General features: G+C 27.5%; 2 protein-coding genes across 9 annotated transcripts in view; one reads left to right on the forward strand and one right to left on the reverse strand.

Annotated features, from left to right (window-relative positions):
• LOC107436498 (sulfotransferase 1C2A) overlaps positions 1–14,795 on the reverse strand; it is a 148,198-nt gene that overhangs the window by 93,167 nt on the left and 40,236 nt on the right. For 3 of the 7 annotated variants that reach the window (XM_043050693.3, XM_087161377.1, XM_071182444.2), the window contains exon 2: positions 5,060–5,120. The exons of 3 other annotated variants lie outside the window; for them this stretch is intronic. The gene's annotated coding sequence lies outside the window, so the exon portion shown is untranslated. Of the gene's footprint in view, positions 1–1,236; positions 1,633–5,059; positions 5,121–14,795 lie in introns of those variants that run through there. One more of the 7 variants, XM_071182448.2, reaches the window with a different exon arrangement.
• LOC107445793 (uncharacterized) overlaps positions 1–14,795 on the forward strand; it is a 124,349-nt gene that overhangs the window by 62,383 nt on the left and 47,171 nt on the right. The window lies entirely within an intron of this gene.

Raw genomic sequence — 14,795 nt, forward strand, 5'->3', positions numbered from 1 at the left:
GACTCCGTAGTCTTGTAATTTTTAACCCAATCTTTTTTGGATTGATTTTTTTTGACAAGGGAACTCCTTGATCAAGTATTGGGAGAAATTTGCCTTCGAGGTGGACTTATTTATGAAATTAACCTGTTTTGCGCTAAATGGAGAAGAAATCCACGAAAACCTTCCACGGTTAGCCTTAAGGCAACCGTGATATATTTGTTACGATGGTTGAACTATAATATGTTCACATTTTCGGCAACATCAATATGGTGCTAAGCCTGGAAGCCTAATTAATGTTGTAAATCTACATCATTATCTTCATAAATTCGAATTTTTCCGCTCTCCTCGCAGCAGTCAGACAATGATTACTTTGGTAAACAATAATAATATATAATAAAAATGGTAGTAGGTCACAAAATGTACAAATATAAGGTATCTCTATATATATTTCACTTACACGGCGACAAAAAAAAGCCTCATTACAACTCCCCGAATGGCAACGCTAGAAAATCGACCAATGATTGCAGCTAAAAATGTCACATGCCAAATTCAGCTGAGGTGGCTCAACATATAGCGCTTTTAAAAAACGGAAAATGAAATAACCAGAGAGAGCATTCTCACCAAATGTGATCTCTTCCGAAATTCACCCTATCAGCTGCGGCAATCTCATACTATTTAGCTAGGCAGAAGTGAGTAGTCTTTGTCGATAGATCTCTATTTTAGTATTTTGTCGAAAGCGCTTTTTTCACGAATTTATATATTACGAATTTATTTGACGATTTTTGATTTATATCACGAATTTATTTGTTTTATTATTGTTATTAGTTATTCATTGAAAAATGAGTCTCAGTCGTGCTGTTACGCTTTAAGATTTTATACTATAGCACATTTCTAATAGGTTTAACGAATTACATGTCATTTATTTGAATTCAAATTTATTTTAACGACTTAGTATTCATTAAAAAGATGTAATTTTTTTCTAAAAAAAAGTTGTTGTATGGATTTGAATGATTGTTTTGAATTCTTAGAATTTTGTACATTTGCAATGTACCTAAGTTAGTAGCGAGCGAAGCGAGCTTGGTTTGCGAAGCAAACCTTATAAGATTGCGTATCAATTTTCGGGGGTTGGTGAGCGTAAGATGGGGTGACTTTGTGCAAACAGTTAATTATTAAATAACCAACAATATAATAATTAAAAACATAAAATTATGCATGATTTGTTATCTCAATTGATAAGACTTTTAAAGTATAACCTACCTTCCTGGTCAGGATAACTAGAACTTCTTCAACCGAACAGACTTTCCAGCCTCCGATTTTGTGACATTAAAAGATTTTAAACTGTTTGTAACTTGAGCTCACAATTTTTCAAGAACGATGATGTTTACATTGCCAGTTCTTGGTAAGCCATTAGTTCGTTACGTTGACAACTCAAATCAGTTGATACGGAGTTTTAAAAAAAACTACCCCTAGATGACACGACGAAAAAAATTGAAAAAATGACAGTTTGCACAAAGTCGGTAACAGAAAGAAATTTTTATTTTAATTTTTTCTCTTTGTTGTTTTTATTCAACTCTGCTTTAAAATTGTGATTAGAAACAAGTTCGAGGACGTTTTAATAGAGTAGCAGCACTTTTTTTTTTCGTTCCGTGATGTAAAATCATCTAAAAATGTTCGGGTATTCTACAGCGCCCCCTACATGGCTGGAGTCTTTCTGCTGCCAGGGTGTTGGTTCATTTTGTCATATATTTTAAGCTTGATTGACTTAAGCTTTATTGACTGACTTTTACTAGGCTTAGACAGAAAAATGGTTCAATTTAACATCTCATTAAAGTTGTCGTAGATTTACATCGCATTAAGGTTCAAGGTGCCCATATTAGTGGTCGACATTCTGGTTAAAGCAGCAATCGTGATAAATGAAAAAAAAAATTCAAGTCACACTTTAGAACACAAACTCTTTTCTTTTACATAAAAATACATATTTTATTCCCCTTAGGAAAGAGAAAAAAAGTGTTCCAGGAAGTCTTTTTATAGTTCCATAAGGCTAAAGTTAAAAATACATTTTTCATCCCCTGTCTTTGCTTTTGGACGTTATTTTTAGTGACACTTGAAATCTCTGAGATTTTATTTTGATTTAGATGTTATATGTTGTGAAAATAGTTTTCCATTTATATTGGAATCAGTAATAACTATAGAGTTTGAAACCTCTTTAAACAGCTTTTTTGTTAAAATTAATTTAATCAGCTTAGCCCTCTGCTTTTCATTTTACTTATGAATGATCTCTCTTGTTTTTTTTTAGATGATTTGAAAGTTTTGAAGTTTATTAATATAATTTTGGATATAATTATTTTAATTGAATACAGCTCATATAATTGGTGTAACATTAATCATTTAGATCATAATATTGAAAAATGTTCTATTGTTATTTATGTGTAAAGATTCTTAAACTTTGGGTTACGACCCAAATCGGGGTAGAGGGATCTGCAGCAAGTGACACCAAACATTTTAAAAATTTTGATATGTCTTTAACTTATTATGATAATTTTACAATTACCAAATATTTTTACAGAATATATAGGAAAATAAAGATATGACAACACAGACAGCGAAGAAACCTTTCGACGCAATTCTTACATCGGAAACATTCATTTTATTTGGCTGCACTTAACACTTAAATGTATGAATATTTTTTAAAATAAATAATGCTTGAAATCAACCAAGAGATGGATGCAGTTAATAAGAAAAATTCAAAAAAAAAAAGAAAAAAAAAGTAACACGTGAGATTTTTTAAAAATAATTTTCAATAAAGCATATGGATGTAGTATTTCTACATCATCGTGAACAATCACTACTGGAGATCTAAAAATTTACTGCATACAATTCGCGATCGCAACGCTCGAGTACGCCGTCTAGCGGGAGCCTGTAAATATTGGACATTAATTTATCACGTTTTCATTTAGTTCCATCAAAGTCATTGACTGAATCAGACGCCATTTTTTAGCAGCAAATAAGAAACAAAATTTCCCTAAGGAAAAGGCCGAAGAACTTGAAAAAAATCTCCAGAATATTAGTAAATCTTTCAGGAACAGAACACGCCAAACATTTGAAGAAAAATTCCTCAATTATTTTTAATTTCTATTATCAACAAACTTGCAACTGATGACTTCCGATTTCGGATACTGTTACAGATGTGTGTATTAAGGTAAAATGCATTTCTTCTGTCTTCAATTCATTACGAATTAAAGTGAAGTCAACATTGCTTTCGTCATTCCAGTGAATAAATATGAATTCAGAACATACAGAATTGTAATAGTTATAGCATATTCTTCTTCGTTATAGAATAGTATATATTTCTGTATCCATATAATTCGGAAAACAACAATAAAAAATTATCCAAGTTACTTGAAATAGTGCCATTTGTGCTGATTCTTAATTAATTTAAATCGTTTTCTTGGTAAGTTTTTTTTAGTTTTGAAAGAATAAGTTCAACTAGAATTCAGCTATTCTGTTTTTAGCTACATATCCAAATTCATATCAATTATAAAATTTTGCTGTGTAGTATGTTATCTAAAAGTAATGAAGGTATAAACTATGTATCTATTATTTGAGAATAAAGTTTTCAAACAAGGAACTTATCATTTTGGAATTCTCCGGGAATCATAAATCAGGTAAGTGCAATGATTTTTACAATAAAAAATTTGCTTGTAAATATTTTTTTTTCATTTGATGATGGTTCTCTACAGAATGGTTTTTTACGTCTGATTAAGAACTATAAGAATAATAAAAAAAGAAACAATATGAAAGTTTTTATTTCAATGTTAATAATTTTTAAAATCGTTTTTTTTTATCCTAATAATTCTTTATTTTCCGTTTTTTAGTTTATAATTTTTTGATAAAAATTGTTCTCAAAATACTTTTGAAAAATTAAATGGTATAACATTATGTGTTTATGTATACTTCTTGTATATTCCAATGTTTGAAATAATATGATTCAGAAAAGTATGGAATAAAAATTCGGTACTTACGACGTATTAACGCCACCGCCGCTACAGATTTGGCCGTTTTTTAAGTGCCGCCAATCTAAACTTAAAATTTTTGCGACAGTTCATAAAATAAAACACTTTATTTAAAATCAAAATAGTTAATTGGATTTCGGTGGAAAATGAGCCGATATAGAGTTTAGCATAGATTCAAAACAATCATATCGCCATATGAACTCTGATGAATAAGATTCCAAATGAAATAACATTTCCAAAACGTACGTTTGCCAAGATAAAGTTTTATGTTGTGGGAATTGGTACATTTTCGTTTTTTCGGTAAAATATTTCCCTCCTGAAAAAATAAAATTTCATCTTGTTTTGTTTTTGGCAAATCCCAAAGACGAATATTCGTAGCACTAAAAATGGCGACAAAAAAGAATTGTTTTTTTTTTGTTTTTGTTTCGTCAGCATTCTTTATTTTACGTTTCTTAGTTTCTAAATAATGATTTTTATTGAAACTTGAAATTTTTTGATAAAAATTGTTGTCAAAAAACGTTGTTTACAAAATTAAATTCCATAAAATTATGAGGCTTATGTATACTTTTTGTTCATTTTAATTTTTGAACTAATATGATTCTTAAAACTATAGAATGTAAAGTTTAAATGGGCCTTTCATGTTATATCATTAAATTTAGTAATACTATTTCTCGGGCATTAGGTTTTAACTCTTATAAGAATATACATATTTTTTTCTGTTAATGTACAAATATTTTTCCGATGTGTTTTGGATATTCCTTCTCTAATAAAAAGAGATACCATTTTGCTTTCGGTTGTACAAGAAAGAAGATCAAGCATTTTTCTTTTTTAAATTTAATAAGCCACATTAAAGAAGGAACGTTGCAATGCTACACGCTACATTAACGACGTCTCCAGAGTAACTGAATGACGGTTCATATGGAAATCGCAGGTAAGCGTCTCATGCAACAACGCCCCCTATAGTTCGTTGCGATCGCGATTTTCAAACATAATTACTTTTTTATATAAATAATCGTTTTTAAATATCATTACTTTTCGTATACATAATCGTAATTTGTAACACTCACCAAAATGAAGTTGCATTCAGATTTTTCCCGCCAACTACAAAGATAGTAACTTATGAATGATCTACAAAAAAAAAAGATAAATTGCTAAATATTCTAGTTGCGTTCGGAAACAATAAAACAGTTTTAATAAAATAAAAAAAGCGTGCCAAGCTGCTACATAAAGAGATATAAGGTTTTAAACAATACAAAATAAATATGTATGGCTTGTATTTCAGGCTTGATTGACAGCTACGCATTGTTCTCATATTCTTTTTGTTCCCGCATTTCAAATTATTTTTAATATTTCATCATCGGAAATGATGTAATATTAAATACCGCAATTAAATGAAAGATGATGTAATGATCACTTGCAATGCCGTAGAGATTTGCCTTGTTTATTAGTGATCTATTTATATTTCTTTTTTGTGTTGTCATAAACCGTAACCTCCGAGAAAGGATGAAGGCCACGACAGCAATGAGTGACTCATACCTAGCCGTTTGATGGAAGGCGGTGATAGAAGAGGAAGAATCGCTTCGATAAAGACACACGATCGCTTCGTTAAAATACATTTAATAAATCATTAGTATCAGGTAACTTTTTACTCGGTGACAGTTCATTAAAGGAAATATATTAAAACAAAATAAACAGAAATGTTTCATGGTATAACAAATTTATTAGTGTATTTATTTCAATACTAAATATTACATACATTATATGATTGTGTTCAAACGTTTGCTTATAAGTTTAGAAAACTAAAATTTTGTTTTACAGGCAACACAGGTTAATTTAATGAAGCAAGGCAATGGTGTAGCTATGTTTCCGAACTCAACATTATTGAAATAGTATTTGGAAATAGTGCGAGGATTCATTAATTTACAATACAATATGAAAATTGAGATACCTTTTCCACATCATAACCTTACAGACAAGAAACATTAATATATTTTACAAACACACATTGTGATAAATGATTTGTTTCTCTCATTTGCTCAAAATTAATAAAATTTAATAAATCATTTAATTTCATTTATTAAAATGCATTTAATAAATCATAAGTATCAGGTAACTTCTTACTAGGAGACAGTTCATTAAAGGAAATTTATTAAAACAAAATAAACAGAAATGTTTCATGGTATAACAAATTTATTAGTGTATTCATTTCAATACTAAATATTACATACATTATATGATTGTGTTTAATCCTTTACTTATAAGTTTAGAAAACCAAAATTTTATTTTACAGGCAACGCAGGTTAATTTAATGAATCAAGGCAATGGTGTAGCTATGTTTCCGAACTCAACATTATTGAAATAGTGCGAGAATTCATTACTTTTCAATACAATATAAAAATTAAGGTACTTTTTCTACATCATAACCTCACAGACAAGAAACTTTAATATATTTTACAAACATATATTGCGGTAAATTATTTGCTTCTCTCATTTGCTCAAAATTAATACAATTTAATTAATCATTTAATTTCATTTATTAAAATACATTTAATAAATCATTAATATCAGGTGACTTTTTACTCGGAGACAGTTCATTAAAGGAAATTTATTAAGACAAAATAAACAGAAATGTTTCATGGTATAACAAATTTATTAGTGTATTCATTTCAATACTAAATATTACATACATTATATGATTGTGTTCAATCCCTTACTTATAAGTTTAGAAAACTAAAATTTTATTTTACAAGCAACACAGGTTAATTTAATAATACAATGCAATGGTGTAGCTATGTTTCCGAACTCAACATTATTGAAATAGTATTTGGAAATAGTGCGAGAATTCATTAATTTTCAATACAATATAAAAATTAAGGTACTTTTTCCACATCATAACCTCAAGGACAAGAAACTTTAATATATTTTACAAGCATATATTGTGATAAACTGTACGAATGAAATTATTTATTGTTTCTTGCAAACTTATTTATTCTTGTTATAAAACATGCAGATTTTAAAATAGTTAGTATCAATTTTTATCTCTTCATAGTTCTCTTTTATTTCAGACATATTTGAATTATAGAAACATTAACCAGAAACATTCTTATCTTTACTTACCGAAACAGTTCTTTTTCTCATTCTAGAGAATTTTATAAATAGAAAGTGCCTTATGGAAAATTATATATTTCAATTTTCTCATAAACAACATAAAATCCATAACTATAATTTTACAATAATGAAAGCAAAGTTTGCATATTACTTTACAAACATATTGTTGATTTTAATCTACTAGCAGTAAGAATAGTTGATTCATCAAATGTACACCCAAGAGAATTTGTTCTATAGATTAGTGTTATAAATTCACTAAAAATTAACTTAATCAGTATTTACAGTAATACATATATTCAATGCAAATTTAACTTGCATGGTTAAATACAAGTTCAATTTCTATTGTTAAAATGACACATTATTAGTTAAAGTAACACATTTCAATAATTTTGCAAGTCCATTTATTGCCTAACTTAAAAGTTTACGATGTTAGCTTTTTTGATGTTGAAGAGAAGAATAAAAATAGAATTTGAGTTTGAAAAAAAATTTAAATGTAGAAAACAAAATTACTATTTTAAAATAATAGCACCAGAGCTTTCATTAATGATAGATATCATCAAGCCTTAAATATATTACCAACAAGAAATATACTGCCCATCAACGTTAATCAATATAAAAATAATAGTTTTTTTAATAATGGTACAAGTACTCTTTCAATAAATTTTATAAAGATATAAACACAGTAAGGGTAAATTTGTGATAATTAATTATAAAATTGAACTAACTCATACTCTGGACAGGAAATTTCCGCCATTCCACAAAGTATATAGTTAAAAATAAATGTAAAATTTCAGCATTTATATCTGATAAATAGATATACCAAATTTAAAGCTAATATACAAAAAACACAAGTTTTTAACTTGAAAAATTAACAAGGTTTGGATTTTTTTAATTTTCGTTCTTGTAAATTTACAAGATTTTTGTCAAATAGCACTTTGGTATTATTTTTTATGCAAATGTTACTAAAGGTGGTGATAATTTTACAAACAGAATTAAACAATTCAGTTCCACAGATGTCACATTTCTCTTGTAGTGAAAACAAATTACTGTTCTCCAGATAAAATTTAAATAAGTTTACAAGAACTTTATGTTGTGGCATGTTACACTTTTGAAAGTTTTCTTCAAATTCAGAAGTTAAAAGGTTTTTAAAAATACTATATGCATGAATGATTATGTTTAAAATTACTCTTGAGGGTTTCTTTTATCCTCCTCTGCTTACGATGTTTATAAAAGAACGGGTTTGTTTTCTGAAATGGGTGCCAAGTGACTCTGAATAGGTTCAATCAGAATGTTATGATTAACTACGAAATGCTTAAAAAACATACTGCGTGTTAGATTTAATTTGAAAACACAATAACTAGAAATATATGTGAGAATCTCTACTTCATCACAACTAACATCGATGTTGAAGTCGCACAAGACATCACTGAAGTCACTATTGTCCACTTCTTCAACATCATCCGAAGTTTCATCACCACATAAACTGCGAAAGAAAATGTTCCCCAAACTGCTTGAATTCAGAGTGAGGATACTTTTGATTCGAAGAATTCTCTCACTTTCAATTACAGAAACATGGTAATTGCAGTATCATCACCACATAAACTGCGAAAGAAAATGTTCCCCAAACTGCTTGAATTCAGAGTGAGGATACTTTTGATTCGAAGTTTTCTCTCACTTTCAATTACAGAAACAGGGTAATTGCAGTATCATCACCACATAAACTGCGAAAGAAAATGTTCCCCAAACTGCTTGAATTCAGAGAGAGGATACTTTTGATTCGAAGAATTCTCTCACTTTCAATTACAGAAACATGGTAATTGCAGTATCATCACCACATAAACTGCGAAAGAAAATGTTCCCCAAACTGCTTGAATTCAGAGTGAGGATTCTTTTGATTCGAAGCTTTCTCTCACTTACTTTCAATTACAGAAACATGGTAATTGCAGTATCATCACCACATAAACTGCGAAAGAAAATGTTCCCCAAACTGCTTGAATTCAGAGTGAGGATAATTTTGATTCGAAGTTTTCTCGCAGTTTCAATTACAGAAGCATGGTAATTGCTACCAGACATCTGTCGGTAAATGCCAAATCTGGACTCTAAACAGTCTGTCTGAAACTTGCCTGTGATGACATAAGCGTTTCCTTGATTCAAGCGATGCTCAATTAAGGATATCATGCATCGAGTTGTTTGGGTGAGGGCATAAAAGGTTTCTTCTGAAAAATATCCACAGCGAGGCTTCAGTTTCAACTTTTTCCATGTATCTAACCACGCAAGAAAATGTCCAAGAAGATGAAACCTTTCAACTCTTAAAGAGCGAAATAGAAAAGAAGTAGCATTTCGTTAAAGGAAACCTTTCTTAGTGTTCTTTATGTTCATGATGTCCCACCACTTTTTTACTGTTTTCAAAAATTGAATAGTAGGTTGTCAGTTTGAGAAACAGTTTTGTTCCCCATATATCTGAATTGAAGCTTGAGTACTTTCATCAAAAATATTTAATGCCAGGTTGACATTTTGTCTCTCAATATTAGTTGGATAAGTTGTCTTAAAAGACAACTTGTGGGCATATTTAACAATCGAGTTTCGTTCGATGTTAAAAACTTTTCGTAAAAAAGAAAATTTCACATCTACGATTTTGGTAAAATCTTCAAAATCTGGGGGCACAAATGTTCCTTCTGTATCTATCTGATTTAGTAAATTATTTCGTATGGATTTTACGATGTGCACAGAATCAAATAACAGAAATAGGGGACGAGAATTATCCACAGAATTTTTAATACAAATTGAATCCCCAGCTTGAAGTTTTAAATTTTTGAAACATATTCCGGTTAATTCTATTATTGTCTGAGATGACAGAAGCACATTAAATGACAAACCATGCAACACCGAGAGAGCAGTTTTGGTAAAATTGACCAAATCTGATGCACTCATGTTTTTCACAGGAACTAGTCCAATTATATCTTTGTATGTATTTTGTATGTACCTTCTTTTTTGTAAAAAAGAAGGAAAAAACTTAATTTTGTTTATTCTTTGCTCCTGATTAGTTTGTCTTTTGTTCTTCAAAATTTTTCTTTCCTTTCCATTTTTTTTCGTTCTTGATCAATTTGTTTTTTGTATTTGACTAGTTTATTCTTCGCTTGTTTTTGACTTGCTAGCACCTGACCATTCTTTTCTTTGTTTGTTCTTGAGCGTTGTTTTTCTTTTCTTGTTCTCTTCCATTCATCTCTTTGCTTATTCTTGCAAATTCTCTTCTTTGCTTATTCTTGACCATTCTTTTCCTTACTTGCACTTGACCATTCTTTTCTGACTATTTTGTTCTTTGTTTGTTTGAAATGTTTCTAGTTTAAGTTCTAAATAATCTAAACTATTTTGTTCTTTGTTTGTTCTAAATGTTTCTAGTTCTAAACGTTATTGACTAGCTTATTCTATGTTTTTTCCTGACAAGTCTGTTCCTTGTTGTTTTTCTAACTCAGTCTCTTTTTGACTAACAGAGTAAAATACAACAATCAGCATTTTTAACGTTAAAATAATCAAACTAACTCTAATTTATAATTTCTTTTATGATTCATAATATATCCATGCTTTACATTAAATGGAAAATGTTTTGATTCATAATATTTATTTTCCAATATTTTATTAGAATAATATTCTAATTCATGTCAAAAACATTCCTTTCCCTCTTTTCATACGCCTGAAATAATATCTACAATAAAGAATACGATCAGAATCTAAATATTTGAAGAAAATAAAATATATAATGGTAGATATATATTTATTCATTTCATTTTATTTCTTTCAAAAGATCCGCCATCATAGAATGTACTGAATTTTATCAAGAAAAGATAAATCGAACTTTTAGAACACACGCAAAAGTTTATATCGACGTTCACTACGAATCAGAGCTGAAATAACGTCGAGAGTCTTGGAGCTTCGATTTCTTTTATATTCTATTTCTTCGGAACAAGAAAAAGTTTAATAACACAGTCTAAGCCCGCTCTTAAAATAAATGTAGCGAGAAAACTATAAATAGAATGAAATTTTTTGAAGACTGAGTAAATAAAATATTTCGTGTGTTTTTAGGATAGTATTAAACGTGATTGTTTCAGATAAAAACTTTCAAATATGTAATTCATTGAAAAACGTTGCAACAAATATTGCAGTTAATATAGATGCTTTATTGTAGATGAAATGCTTCAAAAAATAGTAACTTTTTATACAAAATGCTCTCAGAATTGCGAAGATTTGCTTAATTCCCTTTATGCCTCGCGATTTCAATGAATTCACTAGAGTTCAATTTTAGTTATGATTGTATTTTTATTTTAACTAATATTGTAATGATTCTTTTTTTTCTAATTATTTCTTATGTTATGATTTTTCACGTTCACAGAATGTTTATAATTTTTTTTTGTGAATCAGTAATTTTAAGTTGGTTATTAGCATAACTAATATTTAAAAATTTCAATCAATAGCTTTAATTATTCTATATATTTCCAACTATTAAATTCCACAAAAAATGATTAAATTTCGATTTGTTACTTGCAGTACTGGATGTTATAATTCTGTTCCTGCAAATTTTTTTTTAAATATTTGAACATCATTTTAAATAAAATTATTTCTAATGATAAAAATTTTATTATAAATAATAACCAAGACGTCATTAAATATTTAAATTACACTAAAATTAATATTATTCTTACATATGATTTTGAAAATTTATTTGTGAGTATACCATACAATAATATAAAGAATTAAGAAATTTTTGCTTAGAAATTCTTGATAAATATTTGAATAATGAAGATATTATTAGAGAAGATTGGACTAATTTATGTAATATAAAAATTTTTGAAAATTATCTAATTAATGGTACATGTTTTTTCTAACAAATTCAAGGTAATTTTTAGTCAAGTGCATTTGTTAATATTTTCTCATATTTTTATACATCTCATATTTTCTCATATTTTTATACATTTTTAAAACAGAATTTATTAATTAGGATTAAATTTACTGATGATTTAATTAACTTTGATTGTAATAATTTTGATTTAATTAAAGATAATTATCCTAAAGAACTTAATTTAATAAAGACTAATTCAGATGCTAAAGGCGCCAATTTTTTAGATCTTGAAATTAAACTTCATAACGAAAAAATATTAATTAGATTATACGATAAAAGAGGAGAATAAGTTTTATGCTATAAATTTATTACGTTCCAACTTATACTTTAAAATTTTTAAGAATATTTTGATTAGTTAAATTCTTAGGCTTAAATTTATTTGTACTCATAAAACAGATTTTCTTTCAGCTATTAAGAATTTGAAAATTACATAAGATAATAATAATTTTCCCTTTAATTATTGCAATTATAGATAGTTTAATTCAATGGATTTTAAAGAAGCTCAACTAATTCCGACGATATTGAAAATCCGCAGGCCAATGCGGTTAAATTCAGGATTTTTCTGCACTTAATTGCATTTCTGAATCATTGAATGTTTTTGCTCTATTTTTCAAGTTTTTTGAAAGAGGTCAGAACAAAATTTTTAAGGATCTGGCAGTTTAAAGTTTATTTCGATTTGGTTATTTTAACTGTAACTTTATCTTTATTTATATTTCGTATATGTAGACGTGTCCTTATTAGTATTTACTCAGTGTACTTTTGACTTGTGTTTTTTTGTGTATCATTGAATTTTCCTTTTTGTTTCAATATTTGATTTTTTATGGCCTTTTCTTATTTAGTTTATCCATTATGGGGCCTCGGGGTGCAGTCAGTTTTTTTTAGTTTAACCACTGACTACAGAAAAGTTCCAGTATGTTGGCAGACAGTGGGTCCCCAGATGAAGTGTTGTTTTTATAACATACGTATCTATCTATCTATCTATCTATCTATCTATATATATATATATATATATATATATATATATATATATATATATATATATATATATATATATATATATATATATATATATATATATATATATATATATATATATATATATATATATATATATATATATATATATAATAAATAAATACAAGAAAACACTAAGAAAGTTAAGAAAAACAATAAGTTTCATTTATTGCGCTTAAGCTGCAAGTAAACAGCACTCATTAGATAAGTTCAAAATGAAGAATAAAACAAAGAAAAATTATAGACATATGAAAAAAAGGGGGTGTTTGTTTTGGCTTTATTGATACAATATCAGAAAGCACTCTGTTTTGCGGATATAATCGTGTGGGCTGAAGAAAAGATTATATCTTTTTTTTTCCGGCTTTTTTTCCGGTTTTTTAATTAACATTTCATTTTTTTTTTTAATAAAATGTTGTTTATTTTTTTTACTTATTATTTCCCACCCCCTTTTTTTCATATGTCTATAATTTTTCTTTGTTTTATTCTTCATTTTGAACTTTTATATATATATATATATATATATATATATATATATATATATATATATATATATATATATATATATATATATATATATATATATATATATATATATATATATATATATATATATATATATATATATATATATATATATATATATACATATATATATATAAATTCAAGAAAACACGAAGAAAGTTAAGAAAAACAATAAGTTTCAATTAATGCGCTTAAGCTGCAAGTGAACAGAACTCATTAAATATGTTCAAAATGAAGAATAAAACAAAGAAAAATAATAGACATATGAAAAAAAAAGGGGGGGGGGAAATAACAAGTAAAAAAATAACAAACAACAGTTTAAAAAAAAAAGAAAAAAAAAAAAAGGATGAAAATTTATTTAAAAAACCGAAAAAAGATATAATCTTTTCTTCAGCCCACACTATTATATCCGCAAAACATCATCCTTTTTTTTATATTTTTTTTTAAACTGTTGTTTATTATTTCCCCCCCCCTTTTTTTTCATATGTCTATTATTTTTCTTTGTTTTATTCTTCATTTTGAACATATATATATATATATATATATATATATATATATATATATATATATATATATATATATATATATATATATATATATATATATATATATATATATATATATATTATATATCGAAACTTATGAATTGTAAGGTATACAATTTTTTGCATAATTTTAAAGAGTGCAATTTTGAATGGTCAAATTAAAATCTGGGCGAAATCGGTTGAATAGTTCCTGAGAAATGGGATTTTAAAAATACTCCTTCGAAATTCAATTTCACAGGAACCTTTCGATCAAATTTAATTCGATCGTGAAAATACATTCCTTAAAATTATGCGAAAAATACCTTACAATTCAAAAGTTTTCGACTATTATTAAATACTCAGACTATTATTAAATAAATACTCAGTAAAGTTTATTTTTTGCATGGAATTAGCTTTAGCTAAACGAATTTTACAATAGAGTGCAAAATTTTTTCACTTCGTTTAAAAAGTTCTCGAGATATGCTGAAATACGCAAAAAGTAAAATGAACAATAAGGGGTCCACGTTTCGGATCGTGGTCCTGACCAAATTATTGGGACCATATTTTAAGGATTGCGGCTATCTCCTATAATTCAGGGGCCAGAAATATGAATCCGTTTAGAAAAATGTTTATTTATTCGAAGAAAGTACGTTTTTGTGTCTGATTTCGTAACTTAAAATATCGTCAGCACTAATTAATTGGCATACTTTAAGTCACCCTTTCGAACTATTAAGATTGAGT

This window comes from Parasteatoda tepidariorum, chromosome 4, assembly GCF_982258835.1.
Source record: "Parasteatoda tepidariorum strain Cologne lab strain chromosome 4, Ptep-v5.0, whole genome shotgun sequence".
Lineage (NCBI taxonomy): Eukaryota > Metazoa > Arthropoda > Arachnida > Araneae > Theridiidae > Parasteatoda > Parasteatoda tepidariorum.